A 12406-nucleotide genomic window follows, 5' to 3' on the forward strand; every position below is an offset into this window, starting at 1 on the left:
AACCCTGTAGGTTTTAATATGTCCTTCTAAGGTATGGTGTTTGTTGTTTTTGTTGTTTGCTTGTTTTTTAATTGAAAGCAGGGAGAAATTAATCAAATTATAAGTGCTAACTATTAGCCATTAAATAATACAGAATAAACTGGCTAATAATGAGGACATGCAAGATAATTCCTGTACTGAAGTTGTCAATTTTGAAAGATAAAAAAAGTAAATACATACAAAATATACTTAAACCATCTAAAACTATATTATAAGAAGAACAATAATATCTAAGACTATGCTTCAAATTGCAATGTTCAAGTTGTTTAGAAAATAGAATATCCAAGTATCAAGAAATACTTTCGGGAGAAAGTGGTATTTGAGAAAAATTTGTAAATGACAGAGTGGTGAAGGTAGCAGACTGCCTAGTGAAGTTGGGAACAATTGCATGGTGGTGTGGATAAATTAATAACTCATCACTTTTAGGGTGTAGGGGTAGGCCCTCGCAGAGTGGTGGGAAAGGAGCAAGCAATAGTGGGGAAACTTAGGTAGAGTGTGGGAAAAACGTGATACTGTATGATTTTGGAATTAAGCACAGAAGTTTTGAGCAGAAGGTGTTCAGCTAAAACTTTAAAGTTTTAGATTTTATGAGAATAATGATAAATGTGGGGGGAGGGTGGGAGCACTGTTATTCAAGACCACTTTATAATTCAACTCACCTATAGTTATGGCCATATCAAATACTCAATTCTACCATTTCCAAGTCATTTGGTTATGGTTAAGAATGGTTAAAGAAGAAAGAGAATGTACAATGCTGAGTGGGTCCTAAGGGATCATCATACTTAATATGATTACTGTTGCTACTTTTTATGTTTTTGCCTGTTTTTCTTCCAAGATTCAACCCAAATAGGATTTGCATTTCCTGCCCAGCATCAATGCATCAATGCATTTCCTGCCCAGCACCTGGCAATGATCCATACTGCCTTGCAGAATTCTCTATCCACTTTTGATCTGTTGTGCATTATGATGTCTTTTTCCATCTCTAGTAGCTTATGTTTTGACAGAATTCAGTTTAATTTCTTTTCTGGACACAATTCAACAAAACTGTGAACTAGATTTGGTATTTGAAAGAGTTAGGTGCTTTTTTTTTCTTTTTGAATTGTTCGTTTTGGAGCCACACCCAGAAATATTGATGGCTCACTTCCACCTCTTTGTTTAGGAGTTACTCTTGGCAGTGATATAGAAATCATTTGTAGAGCTCTGTATTGAACAAAAGTTAGCTACATATAAGGCAAGAGCCTTATCCACACTGTACAATCTTTTCAGCCCCATAGGGTGGTTTAATGTGAATTCATGTCTAATGTTTGATATGAGTATTGGGATTTGATGGTAATGGCCTGAGTCTTCAGTTTCCTTTTGAATTCCCAGCAGGGCTTAGCACAGCCTTAATTACCTAGGACTTTCTATTCAAATTTTTGACTGCCTACATAGTAGACTGTTGCTTCTTGGGCTAAAAGAACTAGTTTAGCAAATTTTTCACCAGGGACCTCAGCCAATATATTTTTATGGTCAGAAGAAATCAAATATAGTATCTTAGTTGGGTGACTTCAAATATTGCCTCTGTAACTACAGGAGTATAACTTCTTGGACTCAGCTGCATTAGTTTAAGTCTTCCCTTTCTGTAAATTCTTTGCTAGGCACTGCTCTGGCAGTTCTGCAGTTAGGGGCTGTGCATTTCTCAGTAGGTTCCCTCTGTAATGAAGATCCACGAAGACATGACTTTTGATTGATGACTGTATTTAAGCAGCTATTTAAGGAGTATTAGGTTTCCATGTTCTTTTGCTCAGGATCAGCTTTTTAAACTGCTCTTTCTCAGCAACTTCCTTCTGACAAGGAACATTTTGTTTGCATTTCACTTTTATTTTTAGGCAGTTGCAAATTAGGCTGCCCTGAAACAGTGCTCTCTTCACTATCCAGAGGGGGGCAGACCAGTGCCAAAAATTAATGTATCAGCCCTTCCTTCTTTTCACTAAGAATACTTATTTGATGGTAGTCCTTGTTCTATATACTAGTAATATCAGGATGTGTCAGGACAACTCACTCCTTACCCTCAGGGAGTTCACGGTTTTGTGTGATAATTGATATGAAGGAGACCAGCTGGGCACTATTTGAGTTTAAATTGTGAACTCATAGATCTGGAACTCTCCATAGGCTTTCTTATCTAACAGCATATAGAATTTAAAAAAGAAGAGACAAAAAGAGCCTGGGAGATATCAGGACCTGAAAGTTGTCAGGATCATGCACCCATCCTTGGTTTGATTTCCAAAATTACATGATCTCCTGAGCATTGATGGATGTGGTTCTAGAGAACGCACCCCTGAAAGCTATTTGTTGGTCCAACTGGTCTAGCACTGCAGGGCCAGAGAAGAACCTCATCCCTGGCCCGTCATATTAAACTGTCTGTCTTGGTTGGCTAATAATCACCCGGAGTGATCCTTGGGTCTCATTAGCATGACTTGATGTCATTGACTGTTTGGTCTTGACATAAAGAAATCTTTTGGGGGTCCCTTGACAGGTATGTAATGGGGTTGGCAAATGGGTAACAGAGACCAAGGAGTCAAATTGGGTTCAAGCTCTGTTCTTTTTATTCAAAGCACAAGGTGGAATACTTATACTCAATTTCTTGACAGATCATAAGGCTAATTTACAAAAAAAGGCATAGGGGCAAATTGTTCAAGGCATATTTCTGATGCAGGATAGTTTTACTTTTTAGACTGCTTATTGCTTTTTGTTTATTGCTATCCATTTCTCAGTAGCAAGGTCAGTTGAGAATTGTCTTGGTTTTATGCACACTGAACTGGGGCCTGAAACGTTAACTCTTACTATGACTGCACATAGGCTAAGAGCAAAGTTAGATTTGAGGGTGAGTAGTTATTCTGTAAGACTAAATAAAAATACTTGAATCTAAGCAAATGTTCCTCATAAGGTGTGTTTATATATTTGAATAATTTTAAGAGAGACTCTAAAAAATTGAGTAATAATTATTAGATAAAGAATATTTGAATCCAAGTAAATATTAGATAAAGAATATTTGAATCCAAGTAAATATTAGATAAAGAATATTTGAATCCAAGTTAACATTAAATCTGAGTACTCTTAGAATTTTCACTGAAGGTATGTCTCAACTAATATTTATGCTAATTCCTTTATTTCCCAAATGCCTCATGGACAGGTAGCCAAGGTTTTTAAAGGGCCCTAATGCCTTTGAGTAAGGTGATTTTTTTTCAAGTATCTTTTCTTTTTTCTTTTTTTTGGGGGGAGGGCACACCCATTTGATGCTCAGGGGTTACTCCTGGCTAAGCACTCTGAATTGGCCCTGGCTTGGGGGGACCAAATGGGACGCCGAGAGATCAAACTGCGGTCCTTCCTTGGCTAGCGCTTGCAAGGCAGACACCTTACCTCTAGCGCCACCTCACCGGCCTCTCAAGTATCTTTTCTTAAAGGTATTACTTTTATTAAATATCCTCTCTGCGAATACAGACTGCTTTGTACAAGCTCCGGTAACAGCAGACGACTTAAAAAAAAAACAAAACCCTCCCTTTGGCAATTAAGGCCTTTATAAACTTGGTATCTTCCTAGGCCTCAGGATTTGAGGAGCTTGAGGAACCTACTCCTCAAGAATAAGGAGAAAAGCAAGGGGATCATTAGGAGTAAATAGAATAAACATGATGCATAAATTAAAAAATGAGTTAGGCAAACTAAAAATTGGAGAAATTTATGGGAGATATAATTGAAATTGGATATAAGTTAAAACTGGAGTAAGAGGCAGGGCTGGATCATTGTAGGCTGATAAGCTATTCAAGGATTTCCCTTTCCTCTTCAGAGGGACAAGGAAGTTCTAGAAAAGTCTTAAATTGTTAAGCAACATTTGGTTTGTATTTGTAACAGTACCTATGACCTCAATTAGCAGTTTTGCAATTTTGGAGATAGGTCAGCAATACAGATAAAGTGAATCCAGTGTGCATGATAGATAACTAGGAAGTGCATGCTTGCAGGATTTAGTAATTGAGCCAATACTGTGGATATGGGAGAGAAGCATATTAAAAATAACGTCAAGTATCTTGGTATAATAGCACAAAATGGGGCGTGGGAGGGGGGTGGTGGAATGGGTAAACATGCCAGTCATTTTCCAGGGAAGAAAGAAACCATTACCTGTTGTTAATTCATAGTAAGCATCTCAGTTTCTAATTGTGGACAAATTTATGTACTTATTAATAAATTTATAGATATATATGTGATAATGTATAATATATCAAGGAAGAGATGCCCAGAAGTGGAACAGCTAAGCAATGGAAAGTTATTTTAGTTATTTTAGGCACCAATTATGTTGTCCCTGATGGCTGAACAAATTATTACCTGATATTTTTCCATTCCTTTTAGCTAAGTTGGCTGCCTCTTCTGAGTGTCCCTAACCCTCTTAGCATGTATGATGTTGCCTTGAACAAATCCTGCTTTAATCATCTGTTGATGTATTAGCCTCTTCTGATAACTGGTTTGCCTCAGAAACTTTGGAACACTCTTTTTTGTCATATTCAGAAATAGCATTTCCTTTATTTGGTGAACATACCTTGATTTTTTTTAAGAGTCCCCCTTAGGTATCTCCACTTGGATTCTGGGCAGGGGTTGAAAAACTCCTTTCTCTATTTCTGTGGCTATTCTGTTTGGATCAAGCATTCTGACAATAGACCTCATCTTCAGAATTAAATCAAAATGAATGAGAAGGAGAGAATCTTTTTCTGGAATTTGCAGGCAATTGAGAGTACAGAGTTTGCTGGGGTCATTTTGTTTTTGGACTTTGGGATGTGAGTGTGAGTCATCCTGAGAATGAAAAACAACTGAAAGGAGAACAGCAAAGAGATTCAGCAGAAATTCCCCAATGACATCAGACAGGGGTTAGTGAAATCAGGTTAATGAACAGTATTAGGCAAGAAAACTATCTTTGCCTAAATATGAGAAAGTTCTTAGTTTTTCTTTTGGTTATTCTTCCCCCACAAAAAATCTATCTCTTATTTTATTTTGGTTTACAGATGAGACTATATGCCTCAGGGAACTAGTCTTTAGGGGATCTTTTATTGTTCATTCTGGTGGTTACTAGTCTGGAATTCCCCCACCCTAAAATCATACTTCACTGTTTTCTTTCTCTATTAAAACGTTTCTTTTGAATCTATAGGTCATATGATTACTTTGAGGACATTACTTGATCAGCTTCCTACTTGCTACTTGGCTTGTTGCCAAGAACACTCTTTACCCATCCTTTGGCATCTATGTTGGATTGATCCTTGAGTGGCAGTGAAGCTGAACCCTCATACTTATAGCAGGGCCATAGATCTATATGCCTTTAGTTTCTTTCTATATATATCCAATGTGTTTCCCTCTGTTTAAGTGGATTTGATTTCTATCAATTGCAAATAAATGCTCTTTTAAACATGGTACTTTATAAAAGAAAAATCAGTGTCAGTCAAAATTAATGACTGACAACGAGAATGATTATTAATCAAGACATATACATTATATATGTATAATATACATATATTATGCATTGCATTTTACTTAATTTATCTGATCTTTTTAAAAACTAAATGTGCATACAATATATGTTACATACAGATATAATGATTCCTAACTTACAGGCGAAATAACCGAGATTCAGTGTTAGTATCCAGACCAATACTTCCTACTTTACTATACTTCCCAAGAACAGATTCTTTTGTAACTGATCTTGTGGTGAACACCCACTTTGAATCACTATCAACTTCTTCATTTGTCTCCATTTTTCTCCTGATCTTAGAAAAGGACGAGTAGCAATGGAGGCCACTGCTCTTTAGTGACACCAATTATGGTCAATACATCAGCAGATTTTGGTATTATATAAAAAGAAAATCCTTAACCTCTGCAAATTTAGTGAAAGCAAAGATCTCTCCCAGTGACTTTAGACCTTTGTGCTATATTTATTATTCCACAGAATCTCAAACTTTTCTTCCAAATACATTGTATGTCTTCCATTGGTGGCCTAATCAGCTCCCTTGCTGACTTTTATAATTCTACAAATGTCATCATGAACTACTCCAATCTTTCTCTTTTCCTCTTTCTCTTAGTCTCACCCATCAGCAAATATCTATCCCATAAACTATCCTTGAAAAAACACTCATAAGGGGACTGGAGTGATGCCACAGCAGTCGGGCATTTGCCTTGCATGTGGTTGACCCAGGACTGACCATGGTTCGATCCCCCGGCACCCCAAGCCAGGAGCAATTTTTGAGTGCGTAGCTAGGAATAACTCCAGTGTGTCATGGAAAGTGACCTCCCAAAAAATATTTAAAAAAAACACTCATAAGCTAGATTGGCATTCTGGAGTTCTTCAAAGATGTTAAACCCTTTTGTAAATGGGGCCATATTTATTGGAACTTTCTTCTATCCCAGATTCTCTTTCTTCTTTCTGTGACTAGTGCCTGTATCTGTCATTAATTCCTCAATTTAAGCATTACTCTGTCCAGAGCCATTCCTAGACATCTTTGAATCAGTTTATCTCCCCAATGCCAATCACTTTCTTAAGCATTTTCTTTATGACTTTGGCCCCAAATTAGAATGTTTGTGTTATTAATTTGATTGCTTATTTTTTGTGCTTCTCCCTAGACTGCAAGCTGCTAAAAGCATGTCCCTTTCCTGTCCAGCTAATCTTTCTTCTTCCTTATAATAGAATGCTCCAGACACTCAACATTTGCATGAAAGCTATGAAGATACATAGTCATAAGAACGTTATCAGAGAGTATCAAATAACTTATAAATTCATAATCTAGTTTTTGTTTTATTTTGAGGACACACCCAGCAGTGCTCAGGCATTACCTCTTGCCTGACTTCATTTTACTCAGAAACTACTCTTGTCAGGCTCAGGGGATGATAGGTTCTGCCAGGGCTCAAACCAGGTCAGCCTCATGCAAAGCAAATGCCCTACCTGCTGTGCTATTACTCCAGTTTGTCATGATCTAGTTTTACATCTTTTAGTATTTCTGAACTTTCTCCTTTTATTTAGTAAATTTATTTATTTATTTATTTTGGTTTTGGGGCCACACCTGGGGATGCTCAGGGGTTACATCTAGCTATGCACTTAGAAATCGCTCCTGGCTTGGGGGACCATATGGGATGCTGAAGGATTGAACCACAGTCCGTCCTTGCATGTACAAGGCAAGCGCCCTACCACTTGAGTCACTGCTCCAGCCTTAGTAAATGAAATTTGCTAAGTGAAAGAAGTCTAATGAAAGTGGTAACCATGGTGTTCTCCTTCACCAAGAAGATCATAAGGTCTTTGGAAGGAGCTAGGAAGAGCAAAAGTCTAGGAAAAGAGTTAATTCATAATCTATGGTGCAGGAGATAGGCACACAGCACTATGGAACAATGGCAAAAATGACAGAGTAGAAGCCAGTAAAAGAGACATACATGTAACATTTTGAAAAGTGTTTAGTGTCACACAGTGTGAAACATTGTCTAAATTTGTTGCCGAAATATGCTCAGCCAAACACATTTTAAGCAATAAAACGAATATTCTGGAATTCTGTGCCATGCTAATATCTACCACTTGAGTCCAGGGTTCACCATTCAGGGCCTTTTCACTCAGCACAACTTTCTTGACCAGCAAAATTAAATTCTTAGGCAGAATAATTACAAGTAAATGCTGCTAGACTATTAGTCTCATCGGGCCAATTTTCTAGTCATTTGTCACCATCTGAAGTGTCAAGTTTATTGTACAGGAAAGCATGGTAATACATACAACATCATCCCCCAAATAGGATTTGTCTGCCAATGGAGAAGACAGTGAGATGTTGCATTAACTAATAAGATGATCTAAATTAATTACATGGATTATTCTAAAGAAAACAAAACATTTTCAAAATAGAAGTGGTCTCTGAAGACTGATTTTTTTTGGCTCAAAGACTACCCTTGAGGAAGCTAATATTTCCTATTATTTATTATTTCAGAATTTTTCAGGGCTTTAAGCAAAACTACATTCTCCAGAATTAAAATCCTGGCTTTTTACTATTGTCATTATTGTTGCCATGGGCAAATCATTTCTCTCTGAGATAGAGTTAGAATTATGTTCACATAACTGTTGAGACAAACTTTTTGCTGAACTGGTAGCATTATTGAGAACATAGAAGAGGTAACTGGTAGTTAGACATTAAAAACTGCAAATGTTCTGTGTAAAACCATATTCTGCAAAGCAACCATATATAAATTCTTGTGGATTTTATCTGCCCAGTTGATTTCCTAATTTAGAAAAGAAATAAAACATCTTTTTAGGTGAGGTATTAGAAAGATAACGGGTATAAAATCTTTGCATTATAATAGAACTAAAGGTATGAAAGTGAGAATTATTTATTATTTATGATGATGTCACTTTCCTTTGGGACATTTCCCACTGGTGATCAGACTCTATGTTAGAGGCCTGTTGTCATGTAGTTGAAACATAGGCATCTCTTGGAACTATCAAGATTCAGAGGCACGTGACACAGACATTGAGTAGAAAACATTATCCTTTAGGGAGTACCAAGCATTCGCCCTTTTTCAATGCTTCTGATGGTGCTCCTGGTGGCAGTTTGATGCATTATTTGAGCTAGTGCAGCCGCCTACTAGGAACATACAAAATTCTGCCTCAAAGGTGCAAACTTCAATTTCGTAGGCGAGGGCATGAGCCTTAGCAGACAATCCCCAAGACAAAAGGATTCCTGAGTCTGTAACTTCATATGTGGTTATCTGGATTTTTTAGAGATTATGGAAAGTGCCTATATTCATTAAGTGCATGCTGGTCTCCTTATATCAGCTTGGGTTTATTTTTCTTATCTGTAATTTAATACTGAGTGATTCTTTTATTATGATAATATGTCATATTGTGATGATGATAATAAAAAATAATAAGGCCTGTATTATAGACAAAAACCGCACTCAATTCATAATTTGGAGATAGGTTAGGGGAACTGTTTAGAAGCTAAGATTAGTATGAGACTAGGGATTTGTTCTAAAAATGAGGCAGGTGGTGAGGAATGGTGATCATGGTAGGGATTTCTTGCAGGTATTTAGTTACAGAGATACCAGAAAAGAATACATTGAAGAATATATTGGAGATGGCACTGGCATATCTCCTTCAGCTACTGGACCATTCACACTACAGATCACTCAATCTTTGAGAGAATATAACTTGTAGACTGAAGAAATGCAGGTCTCAGGAAGCACTGTTCATCTGCTTATCATTTCAGTTGTATCAAAGAATCTCTCAAGGTAAAATTCAAGGTTGGAGTTTCTCATCTGCATGGGTGAATTGCATTCATCTTCACTTTTGTCCTTCCAAGTAAATGAGCCAGACATTCTTTCTTCAAGAGTTCCATATTCCATGTGCAAACTTCATAATAAATTTGTAAATGGTAAATATGAAAGAAAAGTGCTCATGAATGAATAATGAGAACTCTGTCACCATTTCCTTTGGTGTATTCTCATTGTCTCAACCTAAGGAGTCACCTGTAACCACAGCACAAAGCTCAGTCTAGAGAGGATAATATCTTTTTTATTAAAATAGATAATTTTCTCCTTAACTTCATTAAAAGTTTCTGAGACAGAGAAATAAAACATAATTGATACAGATCCAATATCCTTCCCTTCCATAGATCATTAAGAAGTTGTAATTGCTTCCCAGCCCCCAGGAAACTCTTGTCTCTAAGAATAAAGTATTAGAGTGCAACTCCCTGGCAATTGTTATTATTCCAAAGAATTAATTTACTCTAATTAGTTTTAAGCCCATTAACAGAAATAGAAAGCTGAGCAAAAAAGGGACATATGAAAATAATGTTCTGCTTACCAATTTGTAAGAATTTTTCATATGCTTAACCAAGTTGGCCGCTGCAAATAAAACCTTTTTAAAAAACAAACAAAACACATTGAAATCAGGACCTAACTAGCGTGACGATTTCTGAAATAAATATTAACTTTTATTTAAACTTTTAGGGCCATACCTAGAAGTACTCAGGACTTAGTCCTGGCTCTGTACTTGGGGATCACTCTGGGTGACCTAAGGGGACTCTATTAAATTCTGGGGATTGAACATTGGTTAACTGCACACAAGACAAGCACCCTACCTTCTTTACTATCACTCCAGTCCCAAGACATATGAACTCTTATTCAATTCACTAGTAGTAATAAATCAATTCTGATTTTTCTCTCCCTGTGAAAGTCTTCCAGTTAGAGAAATGACTTAAATGGGCTTAGGCAAGCAAGACGTTGTTGGAGTGATTTGACATTTTAGAGTTCAAGAGGTTCTTTTCTCCTTGAAAGCAGTTTTTCTAGTTTAAGTTTATTTGGCTAACATTTACCATGAGGAAGAAAAAGGGATGTGATTGAGCTCTTTTCCTTAGGTCTCCTTTAGAGGGCCACTCACCCTGAGGTGGGTGGAGCACATGGACAGGCTCAGGCATGTAGAATCAGTTTCAGAGTAAACCAAAAACTAAACCAGTACTGGGTAAGTTTAAAGAACTTGGGATAGAATTGTCTCTGTGAGACTCCAAGATTTTGAACTTGGGTAATAAGGACAGTGATAACAGTAACAGAGAAAGAAGAGGAAGAAAATCTCACAATATTCTCATAGTCTGAGATAACAAAGCCTGTTTTAAGCAAAACAGCTCCCACTGATATAAACAGTGATTGGCTTCCCAGGCAGGGTCTAAATTTCCTGTCAAACAGACATTGCTTAAATTAAAATACATTTTGAACCACGTAAGGGATAAACCAATGAAGCTGTCTTGAATTTAGGGCATTGGGGTTTGGAGAACATGACCCAGATAAAGTTTCAACTAGCACCCTGCTTCAGGGATCTGCTGTGCCTAAGTATAATGAGGGTTGCAAATCATCCCATTCCTTATGAGAAGCCAGAAATCATAAATATTAGTCAGATAAAGTCTCCCGATTCCTCAACTCATGTAATTATTTATAGTCAATGCGTTTTTTTGTTTGTTTCTTGAAACTATGGCAACACAGGAGCCACACATTTAAGATCTGATTATCTTTCTGAATAATTATAGATTATGCCAAAGTAGAAAACAATTAAGGGTGGATCAGGGGAAAAATATTTGTTGAACAGGCAGCGTAAGTTTGCTAGCACCATGCTAGATCTATGAGAAATGCAGTCTGTGAATGTTACAAGTAAGAAAATAATGGTATGACTGGAAATTCTATCCCATGAAATACCAGAGGAAGCCATAGTCTGCTATATACTTCAGAGAACAAATTATAGGACTTAAAGAAAGGGAGAGACAGGCATTAAAGAGAGGAATGAAAGGAGACAATTTTACTGTCCTGAGTTTTTAATAGGGGAAAAAAAGTTTTTTTTACAAGAAGCAGAGCATTCAAAGAGCTAGAGAATTTTCTCCTACATACATTTTCTCACAGGTCAGTGAGGGCAGTGCCATGGTTTTGTGATTTCTTGAGGGAGACAGATGTGATGTTTCTGAGAGCAGGTGGAAGAAAAAATTACCTATGGAATCCAGTTCCTCATAATGGGACACTTACAAAAGGGGTTGACTTATTTATTTTTTGTTGTTTTAAGAATTTCCCCTTTTCCAATCACTACATAGACCTTGGCTTCTAGCTAAAAATTAAGTATAAATTAATAGTAAATAAAATCTCTGGGGCCAGAGCGATTGCCCAGCGGCAAGGCTTTTGCTTTGCGTTCAATTGATCCAGGACAGACTGCCATTCAATCCCTCAGCATCTCATATGGTCCCCCAAACCAGGAGCGATTTTTGAGTGCTTAGCCAGGAGTAACCCCTGAGCGTCATAGGGTATGGCCCCCCAACCAAAAATAAATAAATTAATAAATATGTTTACTTGTATTAGGAAACTATTTCCTACCTCCATTTTGCGGGATAATTCCTCAAGGGGGAGCATTTATCTCCTTTTTGTTTGGCTTATTAAAGATTTCCCCAACAATATGACAAGATGTTTCCAGAACTCCAAGATTGTCTGACCAGGGAAAAATTGCAGAGAGAGATTTTAGCATATTCTTTTCTAACCATTTATGGAAGAGAGTGTAGGTTGCACTGGAGTGGGACAGAATGTTGAATAGTTTTCTCAGATAATAGACTCTGTATTTATGACTTGCTTTCTTTTTCTATTCTTTGCCATTTTTCTCTGCAAATATCTGACCTTAACAATGAGGGCAGATTTATTTGTTGGGGGATAAAGAAAATAGTGTCTTTGTCACGAGTCAGAATCAATCATTTTATTTAAATGAGCTTTTACTGATAGGCAGAATCAATTTGTGAACCACATTTGATAGCTGTAGTTCAATTATGGTAGGCACGGTTCTCAAGTCAGGTGAAGACGACTG

Source organism: Suncus etruscus, chromosome 14 (assembly GCF_024139225.1).
Source record: "Suncus etruscus isolate mSunEtr1 chromosome 14, mSunEtr1.pri.cur, whole genome shotgun sequence".
Lineage (NCBI taxonomy): Eukaryota > Metazoa > Chordata > Mammalia > Eulipotyphla > Soricidae > Suncus > Suncus etruscus.